This window comes from Sminthopsis crassicaudata, chromosome 3, assembly GCF_048593235.1.
Source record: "Sminthopsis crassicaudata isolate SCR6 chromosome 3, ASM4859323v1, whole genome shotgun sequence".
Taxonomy (NCBI): domain Eukaryota; kingdom Metazoa; phylum Chordata; class Mammalia; order Dasyuromorphia; family Dasyuridae; genus Sminthopsis; species Sminthopsis crassicaudata.
This window is the reverse complement of record NC_133619.1, coordinates 281,237,151-281,255,792: the sequence shown is the minus strand read 5'-3', so window position 1 is coordinate 281,255,792 and position 18,642 is coordinate 281,237,151.

Sequence of the window (18,642 nt, the reverse complement as noted above, 5' to 3'; positions counted from 1 at the left end):
ATGTTTGTGGCAGCTCTTTTCATAGTGGCTAGAAACTGGAAAATGAATGGATGCCCATCAATTGGAGAATGGTTGGGTAAACTATGGTATATGAATGTTATGGAATATTATTGTTCTGTAAGAAATGACCAACTGGATGAATACAGAGAGGCTTGGAGAGACTTATATCAACTGATGTTGAGTGAAACGAGCAGAACTAGGGTATCATTATACACTTCAACAATGATACTGTATGAGGATGTATTCTGATGGAAGTGGATATCTTCAACATAGAAAAGAGCTAATCCACTTCCAACTGATCAATGATGTACAGAATCAGCTGCATCCAGAAAATGAACACTGGGAAATGAGTTTAAACTGTGAGCATTGTTTTTTTTTTTTGGTTTTGTTTTGTTTTGTTTTTCTTCCCAGATTATTTTTGCCTTCCGAATACAATCCTTCCTTTGCAACAACAACAACAAAAAAATTCGGTTCTGCACTTATATATTGTACCTAGGATATACTACAAGATATTTAATATGTATGGGAATGCCTGCCATCTAGGGGAGGGGATAGAGGGAAGCAGGGGAAAAATTCAGAACAGAAGGGAGTACAAGGGATAATGTAAAAAAAATTACCTATGTATATGTAATGTCAAAGAAAATGTTATAATTATAAAAATTAATAAAACAAAATAAAATGAATGTTATAAATGAATGTTAAAAAAATATATTAAGATAAGGTATTAAGATAATCATAGGCAAAGATTAGAGGGTGGGGTGAGACAGGCCAGAGTAATTTTGCAGGAGGACAAGGAGAAGAGAAGTTGGTGACTTTGGACTTGAGAATCAAGGCTACATCTTTGGCCAGTCTGTGGCAATTTGTCTGTCTCCTTCATTTCTCCCCCTAAAACCAAGGACTGTAATTTATCCTGACTCTGACTTCCAGGAAGCCAGCTTGGACTTATACAAGTTAGTAAAGATAAAGAAGACTGGAAAGGTAGGGTGAGGTTAGATTATGAATGCCAAAGAGAGCTTTTTGCATTTGATCCTCAAAGCAGTATCACTAGAATTTATTGAATGGGGAGAGGGGTGAGGTTTGACATAATATGTCATGGCTTTAGGGAAATAACTCTGATGAAGACTATTGAAGTAATTTAAACATGAAATGATGAGAGATTGTACTAGAATGGTGACAGTTTCAGAAGAGAGAAGGAGGTTGTGTGGATAGGCTAATCTTCATAGGCAAATTATGAGAAATAGATGTTTTCAACTTTGGCTATCACATTATGGATTAGCTATTTATGAGCTTAAACTTTTAGTCATGCAGAGGTGAGTTCCCATAACCACATATTTCTTATAAGAAAAGAAGACTACCACTAGCTAGAGGATCCCATAGATGTAAGACTAAAGACTACATGACATTAACATATAGGAAATCTGGACTTTTGTCAACCCTTCATAATTATTACTATGAATAACTTCTCTATTCCAAGTCTAAGGTAAATTTGAAAATTTTATTTAGCAATCTGACAAAGAATCTTAAAATGGGTTATTTGAATAATGTTTTTGTATAGTTTCACATGTCTTTGTATCCTTTATATATCATACAGGGGAAGAAATTAAAGTGTGTTCCAGATCTGATACTCTTAGTTCAGACTTAGAATTTCTGAGCACATTTAGTCCAACTATCTCGCTTTTCAGATGAGGACACAGAAACCTAGAGAAATAATGTAACTAGCCCAAGAAGAAGTAAGAATGAAAGTTGGGATGTAAACACAAGTCTTCTGAAAACAGAGTTAGCATTCTTTAACTTTATTATGAACAAAATATATTGCCTATTTTGGAAAATTTTGGGAGAACAAAAAAGAAAGAATTTCAAGGGACTTAATGGAAAAAATGCAAATGAAGGTGGCTTAGCTGTACCAGCCCGAAAACTACATTATAAAGCAGTAGTCATCCTAACCATTTGGTACTGGCTAAGAAATAGAGGAGTAGATCAGTGGAATAGGTTAGGTTCACAAGACACAATAGTCAATGATTATAGTAATCTAATGTTTGATAAACTAAAAAACCCCAGCTTCTGGGACAAGAACTCATTATTTGGCAAAAATTGCTGGGAAAATTGAAAGAGAAGTCTGGGGAGACTTACATGAACTTACACTAAGTGAAATGAGTAGAATCAGATCATTGCACACAGCAAGCACAAAATCATATAATCGATTCTGACATGCGGCTCTTTTCAAAAGCCAGTTACAATGGTCTTATGAGGAAGAAAGCCATCTGAACCTAGAGAGGTCTGGGAGTACTGAATATGGATCACAACATAGTATTTTCACTTTTTTGGTGTTGATTGCTTGAATTTTGTTTTCTTTCTATTTTTTTTTCTTTTTTGATCTGATTTTTATTGTGTAGCCTGATAATAATGGAAATATATATATATATATATATATATATATATATATATATATATATATATATATATATAAGAATTGTATATATTTAACATATTATATTGCTTGCCATCTGGGGAGGGGATGGGGCAAAGGAGGAGAAAAATGGAACACAAGGTTTTGCAAGAGTGAATCTTGAAAATTATCAATACACCTGTTTTGAAAATAAAAAAGCTCAAAAAAGATAATTTTTTTTGATTGGGAATCTTTTGGGAGATGTTTACCTTTGAGTAAGGAATCTAATGACTATGAATCAAAAATAGAAGACTCAACTGAAGCAAAGCAGAATTTTCAATATGCTTAAAAAATTCTGTTCTGGTTCTCGCTAATAGTAACTTCAGTTTCCTAAGTTACAAAGTTACTTTTAAAACTTTTCTGGCTCTCAGAAAACACTATTGCACTATGACAACTTTAGATAGAAGAAGAAGAAGAAGAAGAAGAAGAAGAAGAAGAAGAAGAAGAAGAAGAAGAAGAAGAAGAAGAAGAAGAAGAAGAAGAAGAAGAAGAAGAAGAAGAAGAAGAACTAGAAGTAGAAGAAGAAGAACTAGAAGAAGAAGAAGAAGAACTAGAAGAAGAAGAAGAAGAAGAACTAGAAGAAGAAGAAGAAGAAGAAGAAGAAGAAGAAGAAGAAGAAGAAGAAGAAGAAGAAGAAGAAGAAGAAGAAAAGAAGAAGAAGAAGAAGAAGAGGAAGAAGAAGAAGAGGAGGAGGAGGAGCAGGAGGAGGAGGAGGAAAAATATAGAAACAGACACAGAGACAAAGACAGAGGGAGGGAGGGAGGGAGGGAAGAAGATTCATTCCAGGGAAAATATTTGCCATAAAGCTGGGACAGTTTTGCTATAAGAATTAGAAGACATTTTCTATTTAAAAGCAGGAGAAAAGGGAAGATGATCAAATATTTTACTATTTTTAAATTCCCTTTAGACAACATGCAGATGTCTCTTATCCAAAGACAGCACTGTTGTTACAGCAATGAAAGAGACCATCTGTTTTCCCATGCCCTTGAATAGTTTCTTATATTTTATTTCTGAATCAATATTGGTTGGGATATCACTACTATCAAGTTACCTAGTAGATGGTGGATTAGTCTACCAAAGTGTTGAAAAATAATTGTGATTTCTATTTTTCCCCTACTTCAACATATGGGAAATATTAAACATGAGAGATATTTAAATGATGTTTTAGAGATTAGCCAGAGAATTACTCTGGATGGAGTACAAACAAAGAGAGGATATGGCCCTTTAAAATAGCAATGTCAAACACGAGCATAATGTGACTCACAACATTCCCTAATATTGCCCAAAGAAAATTAAATGTAGTTTATATCTGATTTTTCTGTTTATTAATATCTCAATCTACCTATGTGCATGTGTATATAAATAAGTATAATACACATATATTCACTTATATATTACATATATATAAGTGAATATATGTGTATTATACTTGTTTTCTAAATAAATATGTAACATGCAAGGATTTTCATGTACAAACTGTGGACTCTGTTTTTCTTTAATGTCACCACCCTAGGCAATCATGTTCCATGATTAAATGTCGTTCTCTATGAACTCAGGCCAATGGGAGTGGGAAATAGGGGATTATGTGGCCATAGAAAACCAAAAAATAAGGATTTCTAGCCTCCAAAGTCAATAAATTTTGGCAGAATAGTCTGTATATCATTCTCTTTTAATAATTGTCAGGAGTCTAGCTTACATGATAAATAGATAGTATAGTAGATAGAAGACCAACCCTGAAGTCAAGAGGATCTGACTTCAAATAATTTGCCACCAAACACTTGCTAACTATATGAATTGGACAAGTCACTTAATTTAGATTGCCTCAAAAAAAATACGCCAGCTTTCTAGAACTGAATTAGAGTCAGAGTGGTAATAAATCATTAAACAGAGATTAAGCATCTACAATATGCAAGCTTCTATGTGAAGTAAACACTATGAACACAAAAAGGAAAAAAAAAAGACAGAACTTGACCTAAAAGAGCTTATATTTAATGGGGAAGATAACATGCAAAACATATATGCCCCAGAAAAGCTATATAAAAATATAAAGAAAATAATTAACAAGAAATCACTGGATTTAAGAGGGACTTTGAAAATTTTCTAGTAGAAGAAGGGTTTTTCTTGGAATTTAAAAGAAGCTAGGGAATTCAGTCAGCAGAGTGGGAGGGAGGAGAAAATTCTAGATTTGAGGAACTGAAAGAAAAAAAGAATGCTGAATTTAAGAGAGAAAGTTGGTGTTCTTAGAATAGCCAGGATCCCAGAGTCACTGAATTAAAGTGTATATATTGGTGAGAAAGGTATAAGAATACTGAAATAATGGGGATTAGCTTAGCATTAGATTATGAAGGGCTTTGAATATCAAAGAGAACATTTTATATTTGATCTTAAAGGCAATAAGGAACCTGGGAAATTTATTGAATAGGTAGCTATATGATTAAACTTGTACTTGAGGGAAATCATTTAGTAGCTGAATGGAGAATGGATTGGAGTAGGGAGATGTGAGGCAGACATACCCATCAGCAATCTATTGCTAAAGTTCAGGCTATGGTTCATGAGGGTCTATACTCAAGTAGTAGCAGTATCAGAAGACAAAAAGGGGAGCATATTAAAGATGAAATCCACAGGCCTTGACAATAGGTTAATATGAGTAGTGAAGGGAGGGACTTTCAGTCTTCATATTGAAAGAATGACTCCTAGGTTGCAAACCTAATGGTCTGGGAGGATGTTGTCACACACATATAGTAATAGGAAAGGTTGGACAAGGGCTTAGAAATGTTTTTTTTTTTTTTAGTAGGAAAGTTAATAAGTTCAAGTTTGGACATGGTTAGTTTAAAATGTTTAGTTGAGATGTCTGAAAGAAAGTTGAAGACGCAATATTAGAGGTCAGTTAAGTGTCTGGATTTGGAAAAGGTATATCAGCACATATCTAATTATTTGTCAACTCTTTTTAAGACAAACATTTATGTCTTTTCAAATTTAAACTTTCTATAGAATACATTAAAACATGATCTTTTATGATGACATGAACATATATAAATTGACAGATTATCATGTGATTAATAAGGCACATCATTATATAATCTCTGAATCAGTATCACAAGACATAACAATATCAAGTTTTACATCTCATCATGTATCTCTGTATTCTTAGTGAAGTCACTTAACCAATGTTGCCTCATGTTCTTCATTTTTTCAATGAAAAAAATTGGCCAACTTAAAAATTGAGATTTGATGTTTACCTTTTTTTGAGAAGATATCTATGATTTCATAAGTTCCTTTCATTAAGACATCCCAGAATCTACTTAGCTTTTTACAGTCTTTAAAAAAGTTCCTTAGTGTTCTAAAAGATTAAGAACAATTCACATAATCAATTAGTATTAGTGATAGAAACTGGAAACTTCAGAGTTTCCAAAAGAAGTTAAGAACTCTTTTCTGATAAGAAGTGCAATATGAGACATTGAATTAGTATTTTGCAGGACAATTACTTTTAAAATATAAGAATGAGCAATTGTGGAATATTTGTACTTTCTACTATATTTCTTTCTTTGATGTGCTAGGTGAAGTTTTATTTTTTTTGAATACTTGGAATAGGGACCCTTTTGATTATGCAGATTTATTTTGCCATTTATTTATTTTTTGGTAAATGTATTTATCACAAATATTGAGTTTTTTTTCCCCTATCTGACCCGACCTGCGGGTCTCGAACTAAGGGGGTCTGAAGCCGCGTGTCAACCTGTAAGCAAAGCTAGTAAGGCAACAACCTGGGAATGGGTGAAGAAAGCAAGAGGCGGAGACAACTCTGTGCAAAGCAGAATAGCTCATTTATTGGAGGAAAGTACAAGGCTTATATATGTTTCCAGCGTATAGGTTTGAAAAAACAGTTCTGTGACTACGTGACTAGGGGAACGTTTGGTGGTTAAGGAACATCTGGTGGTAGATATGTGTGACCTTGTGATATTTTATGGCAGAATGTTCTCATGCTTCACTGTATTGCTTATCAGTTCTTGGTATTTGGGGTGTGGGGCAGGGGCTCCAGCCCCTATCTATTGTTTTCAATGGTAACATTAAAAAAAAACCAAACATCAAAAATGGTTTAACTGAGTATAAATCCTGGCATTGGAATACTTTTTTGAAATATGTTTTGGAAGAAGTTTTTAAAAAGCCACTTCTTTGTGCACATGTATTATTCAATTTTTAAATAAAATATTTGGTATAATAATGGATTTTTCATGGAGATTCATCATTTGTTATAATTTTTGCTCTCATTGCTTCTTTACATGGACATGTTAGAAAAGTGCCATTATGTATAGCATATGAATTTTTAATGTGAGAATCAAACATTTTTCTTTTCAAACATTTCTACTTTGCTTTCTCTGAAAACTATATGCTTCTACTTTCAATTTAGTCTCAGGCACCCAAATTAGTAAGGGACCAACAAGAACAAAAATCAATATGGGATTAATTTTTTTTTTGGTCATAGGCTTTGCTTTGGTGATATTTACCTTAATTCTATAGCATTAGGGAACAAAAAAAAAGTAGAATTCTAGGAAACTCTCATGAAGTTATTTCTCAGAAGAAACTTAATCTTTTCTGGACTTCTTAGGACCAAAAAAACCTGACATTTTCTGCTTAAATATACTTATTGCTTTGTGTTTAAAATATTCTTATATTTATTGAGTAGTTTCTCAGGGTTTCTTGATGGCAGTAATTTTAATTACTTTATGAGAGTAAACTCCTTGTTGTTAATGACTATTCAAAGGACAAGTGAGGAATTAAGGAAGCAAATATAAATGTGAACATATTTAGCAAGTAGAGAGAAACATTTTTTAAATTATAGTTTGTTATTTTCAAAACATATACTGGATAATTTTTGACATTCACCCCTATAAAATTTTGTGTTCTAATTTTTTCCCTCCCTTCCTTTCCCTCTCTCTCCCCATTGAGCAAGTGATCCAATATATGGCAAACATGTGCATTTTCTCTATACATATTTCCACAAATATGCTATGCAAGAAAAAGCATATCAAAAAGGAAAAAAAAAACAATGAGAAAAAATTCAAGTAAACAACAACAAAAAGAGTGAAAATACTGTTTTGGTCTGCATTCAGTTCCTACTGTTCTATCTTTGGGTGCAGATGACTCTCTTCATCACAACATCATTGGAACTGGCCTCAGTCATTTCATTGTTGAAAATGGCTATGTCCATCAGAATTGATTATTGTATAATTTTTTTTGTTGCCATGTACAAAGATCTCCTGGCTCTGCTCATTTCACTTAGCATCAGTTCACGTAAGTATCTCAAGTCCTCTTTGAAATCATCCTTCTCAACATTTCTTAGAGAACAATAATATTTCTTAACATGCATTTATCATAACTTACTCAGCCATTCTCCAACAGATGGGCATCCACTCAGTTTCTTGTTTCTAGCCACTACAAAAGGGCTATCACAAATATTTTGGCATATGTGGGTCCTTTTCCCTCCTTTATGATCTCTTTAGGATGGATACAATCCCAGTAGAAACACTGCTAGATTAAATGGTATGCACAGTTTGATAGCCCTTTGGGCATAGTTCCACATTGCTTTCCAAAATGGTTGAATTAGTTCACACTTCCACCAATTTATTAGTGTCTCAATTTGCCTACCTCCCCACCAACATTTGTCATTTTCTTTTCCTGTCATTTTAGTCAATCTGAGAGGTATGTAGTAATACTTCAGGGTTGTCTTACTTTGCATTTCTCTGATCAATAATGATATAGAGCACCTTTTCAAATGACTAGAAAAGGTTTTAATTACTTCATCTGAAAATTGCCTGTTAATATCCTTTGACCATTTATCAATTGGAGAATGGCTTGAACTCTCATAAATTTGAGTCAGTTCTCTATATATGTTAGAAATATGGCCTTTGATAGAATCCTTGAATATAAAAATTTTCCCACTTTATTGCTACTTCTAATTTTATCTTTATTGGTTTTATTTGTACAAAAACTTTTTTACTTAATATAATACAAATGATCCACTTTGTATTCAATAGTCTACTTTAGTTCTTCTCTGGCCATAAATTCCTTTCTTCTCCACAGATGTGAGACCTAAACTTATTAAAGTGATAATTTGTTTTCCTCCTTATATATTCTAATTTATTTAATCTCTTTTTCTTATTTTATTGACAAAACTAATATTTCCAATACAATATTAGTAGTAATGGTGATAGTGGGCAACCTTGTTTTACTCCTGATCTTATTGATAATGGTCCTAGTTCATTCCCATTACATCTGATGCTTACTGATGGTATTATATAGATGTTATTGATCATCTTAAGAGGAAGTCCATTTATTCCTATGCTCTCCAGTATTTTTAATAGGAATGGGTGTTAGATTTATCAAATGCTTTTTATGCATCTATTGAGATAATCATATTTTATTAGGTTGGTTCTTGATATAATCTATCGTGGTAATGTTTTTTCCTAATATTGAACTGATATAAATTGGACTTGCTCATGGTGTATTATTCTGGGAATGACTTTCTGTAATTTCTTTGCAAATCTTTATTTAAGATTTTTATTTGAATATCCATTAGATAAATTGGTCTATAATTTCCTTTTTTCTGTTTTTACCTTGTCTTGTTTAGGTATCATCACCATGTCTGTGTCATAAAAATAATTTGGTAGGATTTCTTCTTTCCCTCATTTTCCAACAAAAGTTCATAATATTGGAATTATTTTTTCTTTAAATGTTTAGTAGAATATATATGTAAGTCCATCTGGCACTGGAGATTTTTTAGGAAGCTGAATAATAGCTTGTTCAATTTATTTTTCTAAAATGTGACTAATTTGTTTCCTCCTCTGTTAATCTAGGCAATCTATATTTTTTGTAAACATTCACCCATTTCAATTAGTTTATCATATTTATTGGTATACAATTGGGCAAAATATTTCCTAATTATTGCTCCAATTTCCTCTTCATTGGTGAAAAGTTCATCCTTTTCATTTTTGCTACTAACAATATCATTTCTTCTTTGCTTATTCTAATGAAATTAACTAAAGATTTATCTTATATTGTTTTTTTCCCCATAAACCCAGGTCTTAATTTTGTTTATTAGTTCAATAGTGGTTTTTTTTTTGCTTTCAATTTTATTAATCCCCCTTTTTATTTTCAGAATTTCAAATTTGCTATTTATTTAGGTGTTTTTATTTATTATTCTTCTAGCTTTTTTAGGAGTATGCCCAATTCATTTAACTTCTCTTTCTCTATTTTGTTCAAGTAAGAATCTGTTCACATTAAATTTCCCCTAAGAACTGTTTTGTCTACATCCCATAAATTTTATTATGTTGTCTCATAATAAATTATGTTTATTATTATTGTCATTCTCTGATGAAATTAACTGAAAGGCATTCAACACAAATATGAAAGGCAAATAGCAAGCCCCTGAATAATAGAATAATGCAGGATCTGGCCACATCAACCCAGAATAAGAGTTTAGACAGCACCAACCCAGCACAGCTACTGTTGACTGTAGAGGAGGAATGAACAACCTCACCTTTGCCCTAAAAGTATATCTCAACTTACAACAAAACAAAACAAAACAAAACATAACAAAACAAAACAAAACAAAAAAAAAAACAAACAAAAAAAAAAAACTCTGACCATGGATGGCTTATTAAGAAAAGAACAGATTTCAAACTTCTATCTATGATTTGTTGATTCATCTACTCATTCTTTAGGATTAGATTATTTAGTTTCCAATTGATTTTTGTTCTATTTTTCCCTGGCTCTTTATTAAATGTGATTCTTATTGAATCATGATCTGAAAAAAAGATGCATTTACTATTTCTGTCTTTCTGCATTTGAGTTTGATGGTTTTATGCCATAATATATGGTCAATTTTTGTATAGGTTTCATGACCTGCCAAGGAAAAAGTATTCTTACTGTTTGCATTTGATTTGATCCAAAGATCGATCATACCTAACTTTTCTAAATCCTATTTACCTCTTTTAATTCTTTCTTATTCATTTTGTGGTTTTATTTATCTAACTCTGAGGGAGCAAAATTCAGATTCCCCACTAATGTAGTTTTGCTATCTATTCCTTCTTGCAGTTCTCTTAACTTCTCTAGGAATTTGGATGCTATGCTATTTGTGTATATATGATTAGTATTGATATCACTTAATTACCTATGGTACCCTTTAGCAAGATATAGTTTCCTTCATTATTTCTTTTAATTAGATCTATGTTTGCTTTTGCTTGATTTGAGATTAAAATTGCTGCCCCTGCTTTTTTTTTTAACTGAAGCAAAATAGATTCATTTTTTTTCAAGCAGGTGGGATCAGTTAATTATTTCAATGACTCTTTTTACCTTCTAGTTCTAGGACATCAGCTCAGTTTTCCTTGATGACTTTCTGAAAAATGATATCAAGGCTCTTTTTTCATCATGGCTTTCAGGAAGTTCAATAATCCTTAGAATGTCTTTCCTACATCTATTTTCCAGTTCAGTTGTTTTCCTGATGTGTATTTTACATTTTCTTCCATTTTTTTTCTTTCTTTTTTTTTTTTTTTTTTTTTTGGTTTTGTTTGACTGATTGTTGATGTCTCATTGAGTCATTAATTTCCTCTTTTTTGCTGAGGTAATTGGGCTTAAGTATCTTGCCTAGGGTCACACAGCTAGGAAATATTAAGTGTCTGAGGCCAGATTTAACTCAGGTCTTCCTGACTTCAGGGCTGGTGCTTTATCCACTGTGCCACCTAGCTGTCCCCATTCATTTATTTGTTGTTGTTGTTGTTGTTCTAATATTTACTGAATTATTTTCTTCAGTTACCCTTCTTATTCCCTTATGTATTTGGCCAATTGAAGTTTTAAATGAGTTGTTTTGTTCAAAGGATTTTTTTTTCCATTCCACAAATTCTGTTTTTCAAGGAGTTATTTCCTTTCCCATTTTGTCAGATCTATGTTGTAAAAAGTTATTTGCAGTTTCCATTTCACTAAACTTTTTAAATTAGTGTTCTTTAGATAATTTCTGTGTTTTCTCTTTTCAGACCCTCTTGCAATATTCTCATTTTCTTGCCCCATTTTTCTTCTAACTCTCTTTGCTTCTTTTTGTATTCTTTCAAGAGAGCCTTGTAAGATGGGTATCAACTCATATCAGCTTTTGTGGCTTTATCTGGAGATAATCTGCTTCTAGTGTCTTCAAAGTTTGAAATCTGTTCTTCTCTTTCTCGATTAAAAAACTATCCATGGTCAGAGTTCTTTTTGCTTTTTTGTTCAGGTTTTTTTTTTTTTTTTTTTTTTTTGTTTGTTTGTTTGTTTGTTTAATTTTAGAGTTGAGATATGCTTTTAGGGCAAAGGTGAGCTGGTTCATTCTTCCTCTACAGACAACAGTGGCTGTGCTGGGTTGGTGCTGTCTAAATTCCCATTTTGGGTTGATGTGGCCAGATCCTTCATTATTCTGGTATCAGGGGCTCATTATTCACCTTTTGTATTTGTATTGAATGTCTTACAGCTAATCTTCACACAACCCTTTGCATCTGCATTGTGCCTATGCTTGCCCCTTCCCTCTGTGCCTGATTGAAACAGAAAGATTGCTGTTTTTCTGATGTTCTTTTCTGATGTTCTTTGAAAATATCTTCTCCTGAAAATTTGCTATAGTCCAAATATCTATGTGTTCTGTCATTCCAACACCAGTTCAGAGGCTTGATTTGGTGTTAATCTGAGAAACATCAGGGAGAGCTCAGATAAAGGTGTGTCTGATTTCTGCCATCTTGGCTCTGCCTTAAAACAATTGTTTTAAATGACACAGATAATCCAAAGAAGGCTTTAGATATAATAATACTTTCCAATATTGTCTTCTGTTAGAAAAGGGGAAAAAAAGGTGTCTATGCAGAAAAATGTGATCATTATCTGCTAAAGGAATGTTGAATACTGTTGGGATATTGTAAACAAAAACAATAATCATACTTCATACTTCTATAACATGTTAAATATTGTAAAATACTGTTCTAATATAAAAAATATAAAGCCAAATCATCAGTTCTTTTATTTTTATTCTCTTTATTGGCATTTCAAAAATTTCTATAAATATCTCAGATATTGTGGCATTAGCTAGGTCCAAGTGTGATGATTCATTTTGTTTAATGAAGAAACCTTTTTCTTGAAATATTTTTTGTAAATATTTTTCACTTTTTGTCAATTTGTGATTATTTTATTTTTATCACTCAATACCTTTGAGATAACTTTTTCAGAAATAAGAAATTAACAATATTTCAAAGATATTTTGACTGGTTATGCCTAAAAGTGCTTTTCTGAACTTTATTTAGAAGATTTGACTCATAACCATCTCTCTTTCTTTACTTTAACATTTTATAAATGAATTTATATTTTAAACCATAATCCTCGGGCACGTGGTGGGATTATTGATAGAGAGGCCTGAAGTAAGGAAAATCTAAGTTCAAATATAGCCTCAGATACTCATTGGCTGTCTTGCCCTGGAAAATATAACCTTTGCCTTCCTCAGTTTCCTTAACAGTTAACTTTTTCAAGTAATTCCACCTAACCCCCCCCCCCAAGTTGTTCTGACAACCAAACAAGAAAATATTTGTAAATATTTTTGTAAATAAATTTGCAAATAAAAAAGCTTAGCTTAGTAACAAAAACATACTTACCACATTAAAAAATTCTTCATTCCTTCCTTTATTCATTCCTTTCTATTTTCCTTCCTCCCTTCCTTCCTCTTTCCCTATCTTTTGTGCTCCTCTTTTCCTCTCTCCCTTCTTTCTTCTTCCTCCCTCTCTTTTTTCCTTCCCTCCTTTTTTACGGACTATATTCCTTTTTTTTACTATCTTAACTTATTACCTGTATTTCTGACTTTCTTTTTTTACTTCCTACCTATCTTCCATTCTTCCTTTATCAATCATATTTTTTTTCTGTTTGTCAAGTAAATTATATTTTTTAAACTAAGATTTTTTTCTGAACTCATTTAATCCCCATATGGCAATGAATTTGCACTGGAAAAATATTTATTTTTTTCATATCTATCCAGTTTAGCACTCACTAAACCTTTTCTCTCCTATTCCCAGCCTTTTAAAAGAAAATTTTCGTGATATATGTAAGATGCTTAAATACAAATTATTAGTCTCTGGCTTTTCATTTTTTTCCTGAATATTGTCCTAAACTTCTCAGTCCATTGTCATTATCTTAAAGTCCTCAAGGATCAGAGGGTGATTAATTTAAACTGAAATCATCAACTTTCTCTACCACATCACCATCAGCAACCAACATTGATAAATTATCTTCATATTTTAAAAATACTTGTTATTAATATTGAAATATGTGATCACCAAATGATTCATTAAATAGTTATTCTTATAGCATACTCCAATTCATGTGCTTATTTTTTTTGGATATTTCAATGAGTATTCATGACTTATCATTCCATTAATTTGAGACTTCCTTATTTCTTTTGGTTTTATTTATACTAAGAATATCAAGAATGATATAATTCAGATTTTTGTCATTGGACAAAGATCTTATATTTAGATCAGTGTCAATCATGCATTCCTTCCACTCCCCGGGGTTACCAAACCATATTTAAAATTTAATTAGGAACAAAACAAATAAAAATATACCTGACTATAAATAATAATATGCTTTCCTAAGCTAATATACAGCTAACATTGATTACCAAATACAATTTTGATTACCACTGAGTAAGAATGTTAGCAGTTATATTGCCATAGACACTGCAGAAACGAAAGAGAATTGCTAAAAGAAAAATGAGTCAGTTTTTCTGTGTTCTATAGGTTGTTCCGAACAAAAAGCAAGCGCAAGGTAGTCAGCTATGCTCAACATAGTTGGTACTCATGAAAGAGAGCAAATATTTTATCAGGAGGATACTTGATATCTTGTCAGAATGGCAGAACCTGAAACATTTGCCCTCCATGACACACTTCACAGGAATGTTGAGAACTCTTCAAATGATAGTGATGTATCAAAGTAAATTTTTGTGGAGAAATCTGATAATCAACATCAGCTAGGGCATAAAAATAGGGAAATGCATACTTGCCAAAGATATTTGCTACTGTAATAGAGAAATTTAGTGTACAGTCTAGCTCAGAGAGTATATTAATATACTAATGTCAAGAGGTCATCTGTTTGTGTATAACATTGTGCTAGATGTATTATGATATTATATTTCCTGTTTAGATGAGATCAGCAATCATTCAAAGGAGTTTAACCGGCCATTCAAGCAAAAGAAAAAGTGGATGAAAAATGTATTTTTGTTCAATATTCATTTTTATGGACACTCTGTAGAACTTGCCCATGTAGAATAGAAAAGAGAAAGGAGGAAGAGAAAGGACTAGACTTATTCAGAAAATTGCACAGATGGGTGTGGGCGGGTATGTTGTATTTTGGTTTTTCCATAAAACATATAGGCAGTTCTACTCAATTACTACCATCTACAAATACAGCAATCAGCAATAAAACCTTCAGTAAAGCCATTGATTAAATTTTTGAAAAGAGTAGGTATAGAAATAAGAAAGCAAGGGGAAGAGTGGGAATCTATGGGAAGGGGAGGTTAAATATTGGAGAGCAAAATAGTGGATAGGAACAAAGCAGAGGAATGAGAATGGATAAAGTAAATAGGGTGAGAAGAATAGAGAGGAAAAATAGGAAGAAGGAAAATATCCAAATAATTATATTTTAAAATGTTAATAGGGTGAATTTAGACTAAAATTTTGTATTCAAAAATATTTTGCTTTCAGGAACCATAAGAAACAAGTCACACAAAAATAATTTTAATGTTAAAAATGCAGGGATTGTAATCATTATCTCACAGAAGTTAAAATTAAAGTAGATTTAATCAAAAGTTAAAAACAGAGAAACTGAAATATGTGTCAAAATATTTTACAGTATTGTTTTAGACCATTTAAAATACCTAGACATTATAAAACATCTGAGTTATATAATTTCCAAAAAGTAAATTAGAACTATATATACATAAATATAAAATACTCTTTATAGAAACAAACTCAGACTAAATAATTAAAGTAATATTTATTGCTCATGAAAAGATAAAGACAATATAATTTACAAATAACAGTTTTAATTAACTAATCTATTTATTTATTGTCATCATAATTGAATTCCAAAAAAATTAATGTTAGAAAAAAGTAATAGTAAAGTTCATTTGGAAGAACAAAACTTTAAAGAAATGGGAGGAGGAGGAGGAAGAGAAAATGTAAATGAAGCAGATTCAGCAGTATCAGACCTTAAATTCTGTTATGAGAATGCTGTTGAAGTAAAAGAAGAATAATTTTGATTATTTTAAATTAAAATTTTCTATTGTAAATAAAATATATGCAGGTAAGAGTAGAAAGAATCCAGAATATGGATTTATGAAGGAAGATGCTATCACCCTTCAGAGAAGCCAATGATAGGAGGAAATATGCATAATATAGTACTACACATATCTATATGATTGCATATGTTTATGTAATTACATAGATATATCCATGCTTAATTGCAGCCTTCTTTAGTATAGTAGGGAGAGCAACAGGAAAAATGAAGTTTAAAAGTGCACAGCATAGAATAGAAAACCCTAATAAGGAAACAAAAAGAAAGTGTGAATACAATGCATAGTATTTATTGTGCAGCTTTTCTTGAAATGGAAATTTATTATTTTATATTGAATCCTTATTTATGATCTATGATGTTCATGACAAATTTTGTTTTTTTTCTTTCCTTTGATTTTTGTTTATATTATATTTATTTCACATTTAAAAAAATTATTAAAAATAAAAACAAAACCCAAACAGTAGGATTATAAATTGTCCCTGATCTGTGTTGCTCAGTAATTTCCTCCATAATTGTAAGAACAATAACTATTCCTTTTTTCAACTAGTTTTCAAGCCATTTCATTATATGAAGGTATAAACTCATACAATTTTCTAAAGGATAGAATCAAATATGTACATAAATACTTTGTTTAAATTTAGAGAAAATGTCTATAATATTCCCTTGATGCACTTATACTTAATCTATTCTTGACAAAGCCAATGTAGCTCTTAGTTATCACTTTTCTTTTCTAAATGCTCCCATACCATAACCTTTTTTAAACTAATATAATCCATAAAGTATTGCCAACAATGAAAGTAAGCTTATTATCATTACATGGTGCAATGAAAAAAAAAAATATATATATATATATATATCTCAAAGGGGGCCTAAGTCTGAGGCACACTTTTGCCAGATGATGTGGGGCAATCAATGGTTGAATGAGCATTCATTTAGCAACTACTTTGTTTCAGAAATTAACTGTGCTGAAGGAATACAAAAGCAAAAGTGGGAATGAAAATACTTGTTTTCTACCATGCAGGATCAATGTGAAGAAGCTACTTTATAAACTAAAACATTAGGTTTAGAATCAGAAGGCCTAGGTTTGAATCCCTAATCGAATATTCTGGAACATTAGATTCATTTGTGGCCACAGCATGGATTTTGTGTTTTGTGTTATGTGTGTTTGTGTGTGTATATATTTTTAGAAAGTAATTTTTTTTTATTACTATAACCATAGTGATAACATTTCTTCTCTTTGTATTAGCTTGAACAAAGGAAATGGGTAAGGTAAGGGAGAAGAAATGATGATATGTTGAGCATGGCTTGTAGAAATCTTCTTTCTAAAGTCAGCAATGGTGAACCCAAATATTGTAATGATTAGCTATTAAATCCTAGTCACTTTCCTCCACTTAATTCCTCTGATAATTAGTCAATAATTTTAAATTTCTAGTGTAGGATTTTCATCTGAAAAACTAGAATAAACAAAATCAATAATTTTTAAAACTTATTTTTCTGGACAATAACTTGAAACAAGTTTGGTAACATGCATCCATTAAGAATTGAATTAGTAAACTAAGTGCTTGGTTCAGTGCTATGATCTACTTATACAAAAGAAGTCAAAACCCCAATTCCTATTCTGAAAGAACTCACTTTCAAATGGAAAAAATACACAGACAATTTTGTACAAATAAGACATATGATGGAAAAACTGGAGATAATCACAGAGAGAAGGCAATATCATTAAACGATATTGGATAAATAATCTTGTAGAAGATGAATTTTTAGCTGGAAATTAAAGAAAACCAGGGAATCCAGGAGGTGGAGAGTAATAAGTAAAGTTGCCAAGGGGGCAGCCAAGGAAATAATAGCAGGAAATCCATTGTGCTATGAGAGAAAAAACGAGGTGGGTAGTGTTACTAGAACTCAAGGTTCATGGAAAGGATTAAGATGTAAGATGAGTTAAAATGTAGAAAGAAACCAAGTTATAAAGAGTTTTGAAGTTAAATAGATGATTTTATATTTGACACTGAAGATAATATGGAGACGTGGATATATATTGAATACAGAGGTGACATCAGATTTTCCCATCAGGAATATCAATTTGACAGCTTAGTATTTGGGAAGAAAAAGAGCCCTAAACAAATGTATACATTTAAAATCAATATTTCTAAAAATATCTCCAGAAAGTCTTTCTGACTTTTTATGAGTATAGAGTAATATTCCAATGCATATCGATGCAAAAATTTAAAATGAACTCTGAAGAGAAAGGCTGAATCAACATTAAAAAAAAAAAAATTACATCCTATCAATCAGGTTGACTGTATACTAGGACTACAAGGTTCCTTCAGTATTAGAAAAGCTACAAACAATAAATTTACTAAAAACAAGAACAAAAATAATTAAGTGACTGTATTAATAGATACAGAAAAAAATTGACATAATATGATATCCATTGCTATTTGAAAGAAAAAAATAACCTATCCTCAACATCATAAGTACTATCCACCTAAAACCAAAAGCCTGCATTAAATATACTGGGGAAAGACTGAAGGCCTTTCTAATAAGACCAGGCATCGTTCAAAGTTACTCAGTATAATTAATATTATTTGTTAAAGTATATTAAAAGCAAGCTATAGCACTAAGACAAGATGAATATATTGAGGTAATTAATTGAGATAATATATTGAGATAATGAGAGGCAACATGGACACAAAATATCACCTTTTTTGCAGAGGATCAACATGGAAACAAAATATCACCGTTTTGCAAAGGATATGACATTTAACTCTAAAGAATAAAATAACATTAATCAAAACAATAATTTCACAAAGTTGTAGTTCATAAGACGAATACAAATAAATTATTAACATTTT